Consider the following 16,886-nt stretch of genomic DNA (forward strand, 5'->3'; position numbering starts at 1 on the left):
TCCAGCCCTGGGGGGCCGCTCTAAGGTCTCCCCGGAGCCTTCTCTTCTCCAGCTGAACCCCCCAACTCTCCCAGCCTGTCCTCACAGGGGGGCTCCAGCCCCCCCAGCATCTCCGTGGCTCCTCTGGCCCCGCTGGAGCAGGTCCGTGTCCTTCTGCTGTTGGTGCCCCCGAGCTGGACCCAGCCCTGCAGGGGGGTCTCCCAGAGCGGAGCAGAGGGGGAGAATCTCCCCCTGGCCCTGCTGCCCTCACCGTGTTTCCATGGGATCTGGAAAAGCCCAATATTTTTTTTTCTTTGTATTTCAGGAGGAAGAGAAGGGAGAGCGGTTCCCCAAGAATCAGTTCAACACAGTTTCACATGGAAAGCAATGTAAATTTTTTTCTCTCCACCAAGGCTCTGTTTCTGAAACTGTTCTGGAATAGGTATCACTTCCCTGAAAATGAAATTTTGCAGATGTCAGATTCCCCCGAATGAGTTCCATTGTTTCCCAGCCCACTGCAGGAAACAATCCCGCATTGTCGCGAGGCAGAACAGAGCTGCCACCCATCCGCACCTGCTGCTATTTGTGCTGTGCCAGCAGCAGATGAGATAAAAGAGACTTTTAGTGTTGTTACAATTAAAAAAAAAAAAAAACATCTTAGCAGGTATCAATTAGGCACTTACCTGGTGCCATGAAGTCAGGCCCTGCTCCTGCAAGGACTTACCAGTGTGTTAAGTGTGTGCTAGAAGCAGCCCCATTGCAAAGGGGCTTGACAGGGTCATATAAATTAGTATTTAGGATATAAATCAACAATCTGCCTTTTTTTTTCCCCCCCCCCTCACCCCAATCTTCTCAGAACATGGGGAAACAGTGAATGGTTCCTTTCCCAACATGAATCCTGTGCTGCACAGCTAACCGTTCCATGGAGCTCCGGAGGATGCTCTGCCTTGCTCAGTGCCCAAGCATCTAACTCCATCCTGGGGCTCACGGAGGGTCTCGCTGTGCCGTGGTCTGCAGCACGAGGTGGCTGCAAAGTCCCAGGTGGTGGACACATAACTCTGCTGACAGCAACGCTCCCTCACAACGTGCCCCTGGGCTGTTAAGAGAGAGCAGTGTTGTTACTAACTCAAATTTGGGGCAGTTTGGACCATTTGGGCTTTGACCAGTGCTTTCCAGCAAGAACCTGGTGGTCAGAGACCCCTGTGTCAACTGTGGTGGCTCCCCATGATGGTTCTTCTTGGTGGCTTCTCAGCAACCTTCAGACTTCCATGGCAAAGGGGACCTCTGGAGCCTGTAGCAATGCCCCGAGGGGTGCCTGGGGCTGGCAGCCAGCATCCTTCCACACAGAACAAAGTCGCCTTGTGCATGGGGCGCGAGCTGAGCTGAGCCTGGCTGCTCAGAAGGTCCTTGGTTTTGCTGATGAAATGCTCCGGTGGGGGAGAAAGAGCCGGCCACAGCAGGGCAGGCAGTTCCCTTTAAAAGATGGCACTGTGTGTGATAAATGAAGCTGTCTGAGGTTAGTGGTCGGGTCCCTTTTTTTGTGTGTGTGCGTGTTTGTTTTGATACACAGCGGTGAAACGCAGTCCTTGTGGGGTCCTATTTTCCTGCTGGAGCAAGCTGTCAGCTAGAGATGAGACAGCAGAGGAGGAATAGCTGAAATCCTGTGTTTGTTTGCTTTAAAAAGCCACTTAAAATTAACTCAGTGGATACAGTCCTGCACAGATTGCTCCAAAAATTAATAAATCAGACTATGTTCAAGGAAACTCGATAATGCAAACCAGGTCCCTTTACTGTGTGCCAGACCCTGGTCTCATTTACACAGGGGGCCATTGGGTGTCCCAGGTTTTGCACCTCTGGATGGAGAGAAGAAACCTGGAGTGGCCCTTGCTGATGTCTCAGAGTTCGAAATTACAGAGCGGGTTGTCTTCACACTTGTGATTTCAGTGGGATGTGGAAAGGGTGGATGTGGAAGGGATGTAGAAAGCTCTTCCATGGGGCGGTGACCAGGCAGAAGGACCACAAATGTACCCAGCAAAAAGGCATTTTGTCCAGATACTGCCCAGCATCGTAATTGCATCTTCAGCACTGGGGATGCTGAGCGTCTGGATGTCACACGAGCTGGTGACACGGCAGACGTCAGCGCTGCTGGGGTGGCCCAAGGGGAACTGTGTCGCTGAGGTCCCCAGCTGCCTGGACACAGAGGCAGATCCTTCCAAAATGGGGTGATGCAAACCTGTAGACTGCTGGGGTTGGCAAGGGATGCAGCTGAAGAAGCAAATCCTGGCTGGGGTGGGAGCTCAGGGCATGTGAGGAAAGGCTGAGAGCTGGGTGGGTGCAGTGGGAGAGAAGGCAAAGGGGATTTTGTCGCTCTCTGCAGCTCCCTGCTGGGGGGTTACAGAGGAGACAGAGATGGGCTCTCCTCAGAGGTGCCCAGGGATGGGACAAGAGGCATTGGTCCAAAGTGTAACATGGGAAATTGTGATTCACTGCCCTAATCTGAGGAATGATGTTTTCTGTAGTACCCCTGTCCCATTTATTTCTAATGAGCATCTGACACAACAATTTTCCCAAGCCCCCGGTGAGGCTAAGGAGTGTGTTGGAGATTGACACCCATTCACTGACCTAGAGGAGCACCCAACTTAAATGAGGTACATAATTTTGAATAGTAGCTGCACTGGGGCTTCTCCCTAACCCATAGAAAAAGACAGACATCTGCAGTGAAGTCTGAATCGCTCGCTGAAGGTTTCTCCAGTGACCACAGACAATTTCTGGAGCAGCCACAGTCCTAGCCAAGGAAGTCTCATCTCATTTAGAGGTGATGAATCCTGTGGTTCTTGTGCCATGACTGCTATAAATAAGAGGGTCAAGTCCTCCTTGCTGGCCCCAAGGCTCCTACAAACTGATCTGATGTCATATGATTGAAAATCATTTATCAGTTTAGTGTCTTAGTCTTCTGAGATGCTGCTGGAAAAAAGAAAAAGAGAAAAATGTCAGCCCCTGAAAACTGTTCAGGGAAGAAACAGAATGACCTGACATGGGTATCTCTAGGTTTGCTTTATTAACAACTCAGAGTTGGGCCAACACGGCAGTGAATGGCAAATGTCTGAAGGACTCGCACGGTCTATATACAATATCTAAATCTATTACCTAAGTTCAAAATCTTTTTAAGTTTCCACTCAACCTTTTAGTTCTTGATTCTCATCATTTATTAAAGTCCACTACAACCTCCTGTCTTAACTGAATTCTTCCCTTCTGGTTCCAGTCCTTGTTTCAGTTTCAGGGTCATCTTTCAGGTCATCATCTTCTTCATCTTTCTTCCACTAGTTTTCATCTCCCACAATTCTGAGAAAGACTTCAAGATGTTCTATTAAAAGCTTAGGTAGCGCAAGGAGTTTCTGTATACTAAAATCTCTTAAGCTAGCAAAACACCTGTGTTTAGTCAATTAACCATCCTTTGTTAAAACTGTCTCTGTGTGATTAGCTTGACTGGGTTTTAAACCAGCCTTGGATTGGGACTATACAAGAAGCAGGATAAGAATACTTTTCAGGCCTGTTGAGCAGCATTCAGGTTGCCTTGGTAATATTACAAGATTGCTAAATCCTGAACACAATTCACTAGGCCTTAAAATCTATTTCAAATATACCAGAAGTTATATTAAAATTCTTCTACAAAACCTATGGTTTGAACATGGAGTGAGAGAATTTTATAGATGCCTCTTGGGCTGGCACTGAAATCTGGCTTTGCCCTCCAGAAATGACCAGAACTTGAGGGCAGCTTCTTCTGTGGTGAAACTCCAGTTCTCCACCCAACAGGGAAACCTTTCTACAGGTGAAAAGACATTTCCAGTGCCTGGAAACTGGATGTGTTCTGGTGTTGTTGTATACTTACCTTTTACCCACCAGGTTGGTATTACTACAGTGGCAAAAACCAGCACTGGACAACCCCCCCTTCACAAATTGCATGGCCAGCTACTACATTTAACCTAATCTACTGCTCTGTCTGGTTTACTTGCTATCTGTTGTCTCACTGGCAATCTGTCATTTTACTGCTTTGGGAGTAATCTCTTCTTCTATTGCTTGCTGAGGTCGTTTGCTGATTTCACAAGCGAGATATTGCTCTTCCTGTTTTTTAATGATGATCTACCACTCTTATAAATGATCTGCTGGAGTCCCAGACATTCAGCAGCCCACCTAAAGCTGTGGCTTCCAGAGGACTGCTGACCATCTAGATGGCCAAATATGCATGTGCTGTCAATCCGATACATCCAGGATGGGTTAGGCTAATGCTTAGTGGTGTATTTCTTACACAAAGATCCTGGCCAAGTCAAGACGCCGTTTGGGGAGGTTCTGGATGGCCCACCACAGCGTAGGAGAAGAAGAATGAGATTGTTTCCCATGGTCTCGTGGGACCACGCTCCCTGCTTGACCCAGAGGTTTGGGTCTCCAAACCTTTGACTCTGTGATGACCAGCAGAGAGCCTAGCAGCAGCACGCCCAGACAGCAGCCTGGCTGACTGAGGACATGTGGAGGCCAACCATATGCTATGTCAGGGGGTGCAGGTCTGATGAATGTCAGAGTCCAAGTCCTGAAGGATGAGGAAAAAATGTTCATACAGTTCTGTGTAAATCATAATTTTTCATCTGTAGACAAGGAGGCTACAGGGAGGGGGTCTGGGAAACACAGAGGTTAAGTGACTTACCCCAAGCTGCAGAGCTGCACAGGATAGAGATTTTCAAACTTGCAGACTAGTCACTTGGTCACTGGGCCTCAATTTAATTAGCTGGTGTGTTTTTATTTAAGAATGACAGCGCATTATGTTTCCTTGTAATTCATGGACCCCACCCCACTGAGTGCAGATACAGATCAAAGAGATGGCTCCTGCTCACAGCCTTGCTGCTAGAAATGGTTTCTTTTCATGCCTTAAATCTGAGAACATCAACAGTATCTAAAACATTCAGCAAATGATTTCTTCTCTACTTAAAAGCAGACTCCCTTCAGATAATTTCCTCTTCCTCTGGTGCAGGTTTCTGCACTCCGAAAGCTCCACGCGGGGCCCTCAGAAATAAATCAGATCCCAAGCGTTCAGCCCCATTGCTCATTTTGCAGATTCATGTTTTGCAGGCAGACCCTTTCCACTGCAAACAGCAGCCTGCTCACAAATGCTGGCAAAATAAAAGTAATTTCTGAAACCGCTGGCCACCAAATCCCTGCCTAAACTTGAAGTGACTAGACCTGGGTTATCATAACACCGTGAAAGTGCGTGACGCCCTGTGTAATATCTGTATGGGTTCTTCAGTGATGCTGTCAGATCTGAGGGGAGGGTAAGTGCTGCCCAGGCTTGTTTTGATCACCATTCCCTCTCTCCTGACCTGGGAACACAGTTGGGTTGTTCTTCCTGACTTAGGGGAGCTTGATCAGGTTCAGTGAAAGATGCTGAGAAGAAAATCAGGTCCATGACTAAGAGCAATTCTCACTGAGCTCATGTCAAACTTGGGTAACACTCACATCAGAGACCAGACCAGATTAGCTGGCGAATAAGCTATTTATACCACGAGCACTCAACCCGATGGTTCTCTTCCAGCTTTGCTCTCTTCAACTTTCCCTTGTCTGCAGAAAGCAAGGGGTCTTCTGCAGCCAAGCCCTTTCCAGTAGACAGTTTGGAAGAGGTTGCTCCGTTTTAGGGCTCTTTAGCAGTATACATCATTGCATTGACCCTTGTAGATGTCATGGGGGGCAAAAGCAAAAGGCCAGTTCTTCATTATCAGCTGGAGTTTTGCAGGTTGGTTGCTTCTGTAGAGTCATAGAATCACAGGATGGTTTGAGTTGGAAGAGACCATCTAGTCCAACCCTCCTGCAGTCAGCAGGGACATCTTGAGCTCAACCAGGTGGCTCAGAGCCCCGTCCAACCTGACCTGCAATCTTTCCAGGGATGGGGCATCTGCCACCTTTCTGAGCAACCTGTGCCAGTGTTTCACCACCTTCATTGTAAAATATTTCTTCCTTATATCTAGTCTGAATCTCCCCTCTTTTAATTTAAAACCATTACCTCTTGTCCTGTCACTGCAGGTCCTTTCTGCTTGTCCTGTCTGCTGCGGCTGTTAATAGATACTGAGTAGTAACAGGGCAGGCCAGCAGCTGAGAGGCTTTGCAGCTCATGTGTTCCCAAAAGAATGGGGACTGTGGAGGAAGATCCCCAAGCGCTGTGGCGAGATGGCTGATTTGGGTCTCACTGCTTGATAAGAGTAGATGGGAGGGAGATGACAGCCCTGCCACATCATGTCCTTGCTCTCAAGATCCGCATCCCAGCTGCCACTTGATGCTCATCTGATCGGGTGGGAACCAGGCGGAATGGCTCCCCAAAACGTCCCTTCTCCAAACTGTCCTTGCTGTGCCATCTAGGGGGAGGAGCAAACCAGCTGGACACCCCAAAGCTCCGTGTTACCCCCAAATTCGTGCAGTTATCCAAGGATGTGGCTCCACACTGATGTTGGCTGGGGGCCCGCAAAAGGGTCGTGATGGATTTGGTGAGGGGACAAGCTGGTCTGAGGGATGGCACGTTGTACACCCTCCCATACCACAGCAAACACGAGCCAGCTTCACTCTCTTTAATTAAGGGCATGATTTCACCTCCCATTACCTCACGCTTACCACAGGGTAAGAGCATGGATGTGGGCAGTATGACACACTGCAACTTCACGCCCTTGCCTTGGTGACTTGCTGCTGTGTCTTTATGTTTTTTTATGTTTGTATTCCCCAACAGGAGCAGGCTAAACCACTGCCATGTCCATACACACACACACACATACGAACATACACAAAGTTTTATAGGTTAGGCAGAAATGGTCCTCTGCGACACATTGCACAACCTCTACAAAAGGCAAGACTGGAGATTTCCAACCTGACTTAAACTATCCTGGATGTATCACAGAGGGAGGAAAGACCGATTTGTATTTCAAAATGCCGGTGCTGTGCTTCAGGGAAAAGCAAATTAATGCCTCAGATAAGAAGCATGGCATTAGTGTTTGGCTTTTTTTTTTTGCTAGTGAGGCGCCTTTATCCTGATATGAGTCCCAGATATTGGCACAAAGAATTACAAGGGGGAAAAAACGATGCTAATCCTGTGTATCAGCAGTGTCTAACCTGCCAAGCATAAATATTCATGTAATCACTTCGCAGTTACCTGGTAACCACAACAAAGCACACATAGAAAATGTAATTACAGGGGCTCCGTAAACTCATCTTAAATTATCACCTATGGCCAGGCACATATTATTAGATATTAGATTCTCCCTTAGATCAGAATCTCACGTTCCTGGTGTCTAATTTGAAATAACTATCTCCTTATTGGCAAGCGACGAAATCTAAATGGAGTCACGTAAATCCTACTTCACAGCTCAATTAAGGAAATGTGATTACAGATCTGGAAGCAGATGCAGATATTACTGGGGAAGGGATGATGGCAGGAGCCTACAGGAAGCAGTCAATGCTTTCCAGGGGTCATTTGTAGGGGAACCCGTAGGAACAGAGTTTCTATTGTTATATACTTCAGAGTATGTGGGGTGGAGAGGGGGCGAGAGACCGGATTCCCATTTTTAAGTGCTTTGGAGGTTTTCAGAAGGAGTCAGGTTCCATTGTGGTGTTTTAAATATTCTCTAAGGTTGCTGGGAACAATATACATTTTCACGGCTTTTCCCTCTGCCTCCTTCCTTCTCGTGATGAGGTTCACACTCTTTGGTTGTCCAACTGCCATTGATCTTTATTCCATGCTGGAGAGGGTGGGGTGAGATGAAAGAGAAGATGTCATTTCATGCATTTATCCCAACAAAAGCCAAAAGAGATATCCTAGGAGGGCTCTGAATGCAACAGGCAGGAGAGCAGGTGCTTTTTCAGCCCTCTCAGCTGCATGCACCTGGGTTATTGTAGGGAGGACCATCTGTCAGATGCACCAAAAAATGTCCTGGGTGAAAGGTCCCTTTTGCCCAGGAGCACACAGCCGGGATGACAACACGTGCAGCACCCCTGGGGTGGCTCAGAGGCCTTGTCACAGCTGATGACATGGTGAAGGAGCCGTAAGCACTAATGCACGGATGCACCGACCTTCTCCAGAAATGGTCAGGTCTCCTCACTAAGCTGGATGAGCCTGGGGACAAAAATATTCTTCTTCAAACCCCAAAGAGAAGATTGAAATCACAGGCAGCAGCTGTAAGGTGGGAGGGTGGAATCAGGATTTAGAGGTTGACAGATGCAAGAATACATCCTGCTGCATGCACCCAGGAGCACGAGTAATTATTCCTACAGGGAAGGCTCATTATGGCAGAAGTGAGCACGAAATAAATATGCAAACACTCAGCCAAGAGAGAGTGAAATCGGGTACAGACAGAGATCCCCAGTCCCCTGTAGAGACCAAAGGAACATTAACTTATAAAAACGGTGGCTCTGATCTGTCGAGTCATGGCTCTAACCTGACTGTCTGCCCATTTTCTGCCCTGGAATTTGTTGCTCCGTCCCAAATTGCTTGCTCCTAGAGGGAGAAGGCAGTCAGAAAATAGGATGTCTCCCTAATGCATTTATCAGTATGTTTAGGGTGGTAATTAAAGTGAGTGAGACTTGCTTTTCTGCTCTAGGAGGACAGAATTCAATGTGGTAGCTTGCACCACTTGAAATCTGAATGTGCAAACTCACTAAAATGCACCAGGAAAAAAAAAAAAATTAAAAAAAAAATAATAAAAAAAAAATATATATATATATATATATTATATAACCCATCAAAAAAGACTGAGTTCAAGAAAACCACCTAATTTCATTTGGAATCCATCTTGTTAAGATTCCTTAATGTTTTCTAGGATGAAAACATATATGCCCCATGTTTTGTTGTATGAAAACAGCTTAACAATAGGTCAGCATGTTCCATTCTGTGAAGGTGCAAACACACGGACCCTGGCCATCGTCTGAATGTGCCTGCTCAGTTTGAACGTGGGACTGTGCTGAAGTCAGAACTCCGACAGAAGTTTTAATTTCTGTGAAAACTTGCACTTCCTTTTGTTGGGAAAACAAAAGTTTTGACCGAAACTTCATGATTACTGTATTTATGATGCTGGGACCAAATTATAAACGTAATTTGTGTATCAGAAATCCCCTTGAAATTTCAATTAAATTTGATATATGTACTTTTTCCTTTCCTAAGCAAGTTTATTTCTGGGCCAAATTCTTCCAGTTTTATTCATACATTAGTAAGGGAGTCTTTCTTACTGCATGCTTCAGAGTTTAATCCTTTTCTTTTAAACTACTGCAGGATTCCCCATGAAAAAAAAAAAAAAAAAAGATAAAACCCATTCTAACAGCAGTAGCTCTTTTTCCATGGCTCTCCATCTGGTACGTGATCTGTGATCATACCTCCAGGTCATTATGCTTGTAATGTTTATTGGAAAAATCAATCTTTAACTTTAAGACTTTACACAGGAAATATTAAAGTAAATTAGGACCCTATACATCCATTTTCAAATTTCCTTTCGACCTCACAGTACCTATTTCTTTCATGAAAAGAAATAAAGATTTTATTTTTTTAATTTTTTTTTTCCAAGCTGTTCATTTTTGCATAACTGACAAAATTTCCTGGAAATACAATTTGCCCAGCTACCTTAGTTATTATCTCCAGCCCATATTAGCAGCTAAGCGGTTGTTGACATTCCCTTTCAATATTGCTACTAAAACTCCATGAAGCTTACGCAGAATTTATATACGAATGTCAACTCATTTTTAAAATATGTAATAGGAAAAGATCAGCCAATGCCTTTCTGGCCACCTACATTTCAGAAGGTATTGGCTGGTATTAAAGTAGTGTATACATATATATTTTAAGAAACCACACATTTTCTGGGCCAGAATCCAAGGGCATATAAAGTAGTTTAGTCAGTTATGACTGGATGAGGAGCTAGATGGAAAACAGAGCGTTCTCAGAAGGTTTGGGTGCATGTGAATTTCTTTCCAAAATTAATGTGAGTAGGGGTCATTAATTTTACTTTTATTTTGGTGGATGAAATGTCACTTTTCTGGATATTCTCAGGGTGCAATGTGAAGCCACATCTAGCAAAGGCAGGACCCTCTGGCCCCCGTCAGTGCCTTCCAGCGCTGAGGCTGAACACACCCCGCTATTCATGCTGCTTCTGGGCTGGGACAGAAACACTGTGAGAAACAAAAATAAAAAAAATACATATTGCAGTAACATTCTGGGTCTGAGGACAGACAGCTTCATGGGATGAAACACACTGAGACAGACCAGAGCAGTGAAAGATGAAAATGCAAAAGAAATGCAAAATGCTCTGGGCCCCTGCACACTCTCCGGGTCTGATCCTGCACTGCTCAGATCTGTGCAAACTTGCCATTTGTAGCTACAGAAGCAAGAAGAAATTTAAGCAATGCTGACTTCTCTCCCTTTTTGCACTTCTAAAAGGGAAATGAGGTGACTTTGCAAATTCAGTCAGGGGGTCGGATCTGTTTGTAACGGGGCTGTCTCTAGGTGGAAGGTAGTAGTGAAGAGCAAGATTCTTTAGAATAGAATAGAATAGAATAGAATAGAATAGAATAGAATAGAATAGAATAGAATAGAATAGAATAGAATAGAATAGAATAGAATAGAATAGAATAGAATAGAATAGAATAGAATAGAATAGAATAGAATAGAATAGAATAGAATAGAATAGAATAGAATAGAATAGAATAGAATAGAATAGAATAGAATAGAATAGAATAGAATAGAATAGAATAGAATAGAATAGAATAGAATAGAATAGAATAGAATAGAATAGAATAGAATAGAATAGAATAGAATAGAATAGAATAGAATAGAATAGAATAGAATAGAATAGAATAGAATAGAATAGAATAGAATAGAATAGAATAGAATAGAATAGAATAGAATAGAATAGAATAGAATAGAATAGAATAGAATAGAATAGAATAGAATAGAATAGAATAGAATAGAATAGAATAGAATAGAATAGAATAGAATAGAATAGAATAGAATAGAATAGAATAGAATAGAATAGAATAGAATAGAATAGAATAGAATAGAATAGAATAGAATAGAATAGAATAGAATAGAATAGAATAGAATAGAATAGAATAGAATAGAATAGAATAGAATAGAATAGAATAGAATAGAATAGAATAGAATAGAATAGAATAGAATAGAATAGAATAGAATAGAATAGAATAGAATTAGAATAGAATAGGAATCACAGACTGGTTTGGGTTGGAAGGAACCTGAAAGCTCATGCAGTTCCAACCCCCTGCCCCGGGCAGGGCCACCTTCCACTAGCCCAGGTTGCCCAAAGCCCCGTCCAACCTGGTCTTGAACCCTTCCAGGGAGGGGGCAGCCACAGCTTCTCTGGGCAGCCTGTGCCAGGGCCTCACCCCCCTCACAGGGAACAATTTCTGCCTTAGATCTCATCTAAACCTCCCCTCTTTCATATTAAAACTGCTGCCCGTCGTTCTATCCCTACACCCCCTGATGAGGAGTCCCTCCCCCCGTTCCTGCAGCCCCTTTCAGCCCTGGGAGGCCGCTCTAAGGTCTCCCCGGAGCCTTCTCTTCTCCAGCTGAACCCCCCAACTCTCCCAGCCTGTCCTCACAGGGGGGCTCCAGCCCCCCCAGCATCTCCGTGGCTCCTCTGGCCCCGCTGGAGCAGGTCCGTGTCCTTCTGCAGTTGGTGCCCCCGAGCTGGACCCAGCCCTGCAGGGGGGTCTCCCAGAGCGGAGCAGAGGGGGAGAATCTCCCCCTGGCCCTGCTGCCCCCCCTGCTCTGGGTGCAGCCCAGCACACGGGGCCTTTCTGGGCTGCCAGCGCACGGTGCTGGCTCACAGGCAGTTTGCACCCCCAGCCCCCCAAGTCCTTCTCCTTGGGGCTGCTCTCCAGCCCCTCCTGGCCCAGCCTGGATTTGTGCCTGGGATTGCCCCGACCCCTGGGCAGGACCTTGCCCTCGGCCTTGTTGCCCTCCCTGAGGTTCAGAGGGTCCCCCCTCTCCAGCCTGCCCAGGTCCCTCGGGATGGATCCCTTCCCTCCAGCGTGTCACCGCCCCACACAGCTCGGGGTCGGGGGGAACGGGCTGAGGGTGGGCTCAGCCCCACTGTCCATGTTGCTGACAAAGATGTCAAACAGCGCCAGGAAACGTTCTTGTTCTTTACCATTGATATTTGCCTCATTTTAATATCATTAGAGCTGAATGTCCTTGAGGTTTTTCATGGAACCAGCTCATCTTTGCTATCCCAAGAAATTACTGTGTTGAAAGCACAGCTAAAGGCTGTTCGAGTCTGTGTCTTTAATGGTGTAAGTGGGAAGATTGCATAATATCAAAATAAAGTTTAAAAGAAATCAGATCCATCTTTAAAAAACAAAACAAAAAAGAATGAAAAATGAAAAGGTGACATTTCTCTTGCATTGTGGGACCACATCCATCAGCTGTAGACCCGGCTCCTTTTCCTCACAGAGCACACAAGTCACCATAATAAACAGTTGAAAGCAAAACCACATGCGCCATGAAAGGAGGCTGAATATCAAAACCTACGAGGGAGAGGCCAGACCCAGTGATGCCTCTTGGTGCTAATGTGGCTCAGCCATTCTCAGGGATCAAGGGACCACCGCGACATACAAAGCCCCACAGATGTGGGGACAGATGCTGTGGGGACTGTAGCAGCTGGCGTGGGAGCAGCACGAGCTCCCCTGCACACAACCTCACTCCAGGCCACCCCAGACCACAGATGGTCTCCTGGGAGGTGCAACCACCAGAGCTCCCAGTTTTGCAAGGATGGCAAGTTTTTTTCTCCCCAGGAACAATTTGTTCAGCCAGCATCAGATGTTAATTTTCAGTCGTGAGATCTCTCTCTCAGATTGACTCTATCATTTATTTCCAAGCCTCTGGGCTATTGTAGGCTGGACTTCATTTGTTTTAAAATCCTCTGCCTGAGACCTATTGTTCTGTGCTGCTGGTTCACAGCTCTGTAAGTCATTACCAACTCCATCCCTTCCCCCAGAAGGAGTGGCTGGGTCTTTTTTTTTTCTTTTTTTAATGTAGAAAATTAGTTTTGTGGTTGCAAAAGAGAAAAGCCCTGGAATCTCTTACTTCTACCCCCCAAACAAAGAGAAGAAAGCGAGGGTGATTCTGTTACAACGCCATGCACCAGAAAGTTTTCTAATGACCTGTCTGCAACCAAATGGCTAAGCCAACAAGTAAGACCAGAATTTGTGGCATGACCTGAGCCCAGTCCAGGATGCTCAGATGCAGCTCAGGATTTCCCCAGCATGCCCAGCTATTCAGAGTGAAATTGTAGGTACAGGTAACTATGGAGGCAGCCGACAGCTGCAGAGAAGCCTGATCCAAACTCTCCCAGGGCTCTGTGACGTCTGACTCAAAAGTCTGCAGGTGACAAGTGATGGGTCTTTTATCCCATCCTTCTCTTGCAGGTGTGGGTCATTCGTGTGCTCCATTGCTCAAACACATCCTATAATCTTGCAGGCACAACGTTCACAGGAATGGAGCCTGCATCCTGGAATGACAACTGGAAATCACTGGTGGGGAAGAGAAAATGCTTTGTGAAAGAATCAAGCAGCAGGTTTTACCTGGATGGAGAGTAACCATAGGCTGTGGAGGATTGACCACTTCTCTTCAGGGGAAGGATGAAGTCCTGGGAGGTCGGGAAATTTTCTTTCTGGTGGGGCAATATTCGGGTGGATCTGGGACCCATTTAACCTTAATCCACCCTTGGCTTAATGTCTCGAATTCCTTCTCTACGTATGGGCTGCCGCACCATTCCAATTTCATTACACTCCCAGTAAAGCTGCGAGGTCTCAGGGATGATATCGCCATCAAAGCCCGGAGGGTTTTAATGCCATGGCTTCCATGGAAACTTCTCGTGAGCTCACATGCTCGCCTGCATTATTTCCAGCTGTGCTCACGACTCCATATATAGAGCATACAGGAGAGACAGAAAAGTTTATGCCACTTCTTTTCTATGTCTCGCAAAGAGAATGGCGGGTCCTGGGCACTGGGGGAAAAGGGAGATCCACTCCAGACCACATGGGGATGGTGTCTGCAGGGAACTAGGGTGCAGACAGAGGGAATTGTCTTGGCATCAAAAATTTTCTAAGGTAAATCACTTTCTGCCATTTCTCTTAAAACAGAGCACAAGAAAAACATAATCCCCATTTCTCAAATGGACACCAGGAGAAGAGTGATGGGCTGTTGCTCCTTCAACAGAGGCCAAAGCCAACAGGCTGTTACAGACCTCTCTGATGCTCGAGAAGCCCCTTGCCAGGGTGAGTCATGTTAAATGAGGTGGGCATCCCCTGGTTGCATAAAGTCAATCTGCTTGGACCCTGGTGGTTGCACGCAGAACTGGCTGAGTGCACAGGAGGAATCAGAGCATCCATGGCAAACACATCTTATCCCCAGAGTGATTTTGGCAGAGAGGGATAGAGAGAAGTTGGCCAGGGGAGGAGAAGGGAGAGGCAGTGATGTTCACCACTCCAACACCACTCCAGCTGTTTGCAGAACAGGTGTGGGCTTGTCCCTTGAATTGACAGTGCTTTATTCCCCATCAAAAAACCTTCACAGGCTGCAGGGTCTCAGGAGATCAGCAGCAGGACAAGAAAGAGCAAATACATGTATATTATAGCTGGCAGGTGGGAGGGTGAAAAAAATTGGGAAAGTCATGAAGTAGAAACAATATCTCACTAAAAATCAGAAATGAGGTGGAGATTTATGCATTTCACGAGCTGTCATCTCCATGGGTTGTACTGTCCTCCTTATTTTGGGGAGCTTGAGAGCAAACAAGATGAAAATTTGACTTACGGTTTGCTTGCACTTTTAAGAGGAGAAACTCAGCAGGCTATAATACACCTAGGATTTCTCAGGGTGTTGCCAAGTTATTGCTCCATCAAGATGGAAATGCAAGTCCTGGGTGCCACTGGACACGGAAATCCCAGCCCTCCTCAGACAAATCGTGGTGCACACTGCAAAGGAGTCGGTCTCTCAGATCTGCACCTTAAATATTTGGGAAGCTGCTGTTATAGCCTCGTAGGCACATCACTACCAGGTCTTGTTTGTAGTGGGAAAAGTGTGGAACCAAGAAGGTGAAGGAATGAAGCACCCCTCCCCAGATCTAAAAGCCATGGGGAGGTTTGGGATAACACCGCTGACAACAGCCCAGGCTAAATCTCTGACCACGGGATTTTTCTGGTGTTGCTACCCAAGCTAGCCAGAGTCAAGCCTACTAGAGCTGGCATATGACATGTGCTTTGGTTTAGAACCTTCAAGCCTTGTGAAAACATCTGCTGATGTGTAAGTGGTCCCTGAGGGGACACCACCTCCTATCACTTTCCTGCTCCCTGGTCTCACACACCGAGTGTGACCCTGCTGCAGCACTGTCACGCTGTCAGAGACGAGGACTGTAGGAGGCCTCGCTTTCATGGACATTTTCCTGTCTGAATCAGCCACCATTTGGGCTGTAGATTGAATGAGCAGCCCCAAGAAACCTGTTTGCTGTCAGAGTTGTAAATCCAGTAAAGTCTGCATCATATATCATTTCTTCTCCATCCCCCTCTGCAGGAGCTGGTAGCGTCCAGCACCCCAGATAGGTGGGTAGAGAGCAGTGTCATCCTCTCCCCCTGGCTTACACTCTCCTGAAGGCACAAGAAGGAAACACAAACTCCCTAAAGCTCCATCCCCCCCATCCAGGATAGCCTTCATTGCCTCCTATTTTTTCCTAAAAATTTCCTGGTGTCTTTTGTCTTCTCAAACCCCCTTTTCCAGGTGACAGGGGGTTTTGTGAGGTCCTCAGTTTTGTTGCCTTTCAAATTTCAGAGGAGCTTATGAGCAAGAGAAGCAAGGGCAGCCAGGAACAATAAGAACCATAAGGCAAAGAAAACTGCCTTCAGATTTCCTTTTGTTCTGCTTTACCCTGTTCTCTCTAGCAGAGCAGGTTGGACATCTCTTCCAGACATTCCAGCTTCTTCTATCTACCATGTGGGACAGCTCCAGACCAGGACTCAAAGCTGCCCCAGAAGTTTGGACCATGTGCTAGTACTAAATTGGTGAGGGAGAAGGTTTCTTGGCATCACACTTAAAAGATCATGTTTCTTTGCTCTCTATTAGAGATGGTGAATTACAGCTCCCATCACTGTTAACAAATCTGTTTTGTTGAATGGCACACCAGGGGACGTGCAAGAAGTAGTCCCTTTATTTAGCCCTGGGAGTTTATTCTTGGGTTCATCTTCTGAGCTTTCTCTGTCACCCAGGGCAGCCAATCCACTTCAAACAACCAGATGTTTCGAGGATTTTGGTATGATTCAGAGAAATGCCAGGTGACCAAGGAAGCAATCACCTAACAATAGAGAGTGAGTGATCACACGCTTTAGTTCTCTGTGAGAGAAGGACCAACAAGGGGCTTAAGTTGTCATCAAGGCTTGCAAGTGCTTTTTCTTCTCCCAGGCAGTGGAATATCTTTCTGGGAAAGGAATGCCATGTGTACTCACAGCTGGGAGTTGCTTGTGGTTCCCCTCTGATCCCTCAGCTGATGGGACTGTAGGTCCACTGGCTGTTCCATCATCTTCCAAGGGCTCCATCCAAACTGCAAGAGAGGAGGGGACCTAGGAAAAAGACCAGTCTCAGGGCAAATTCACTGGTTTTGGGTTTTTTGGGTTTTTTTTTTGTTTTTTGTTTTTTTTTTTTATACTAGTGTCTTTCCCCGTGCATAACCAAAGCTTTGCTTCCTTTGCCACCCTGACAGCAGTTAAAAAGTTGTGGTGTTTCTGGGCGAAAGGAGCTGTAAACATCGCTGTTGCAAGGGAAAAACAGTTCTCAGAGGCTACAATGAAAGCAACAAATGTATTAAAAAAAAAAAAAAAAAGGGGGGGGG

Source organism: Athene cunicularia (assembly GCF_003259725.1).
Source record: "Athene cunicularia isolate RWA chromosome 1 unlocalized genomic scaffold, athCun1 chr1_part1, whole genome shotgun sequence".
Taxonomy (NCBI): domain Eukaryota; kingdom Metazoa; phylum Chordata; class Aves; order Strigiformes; family Strigidae; genus Athene; species Athene cunicularia.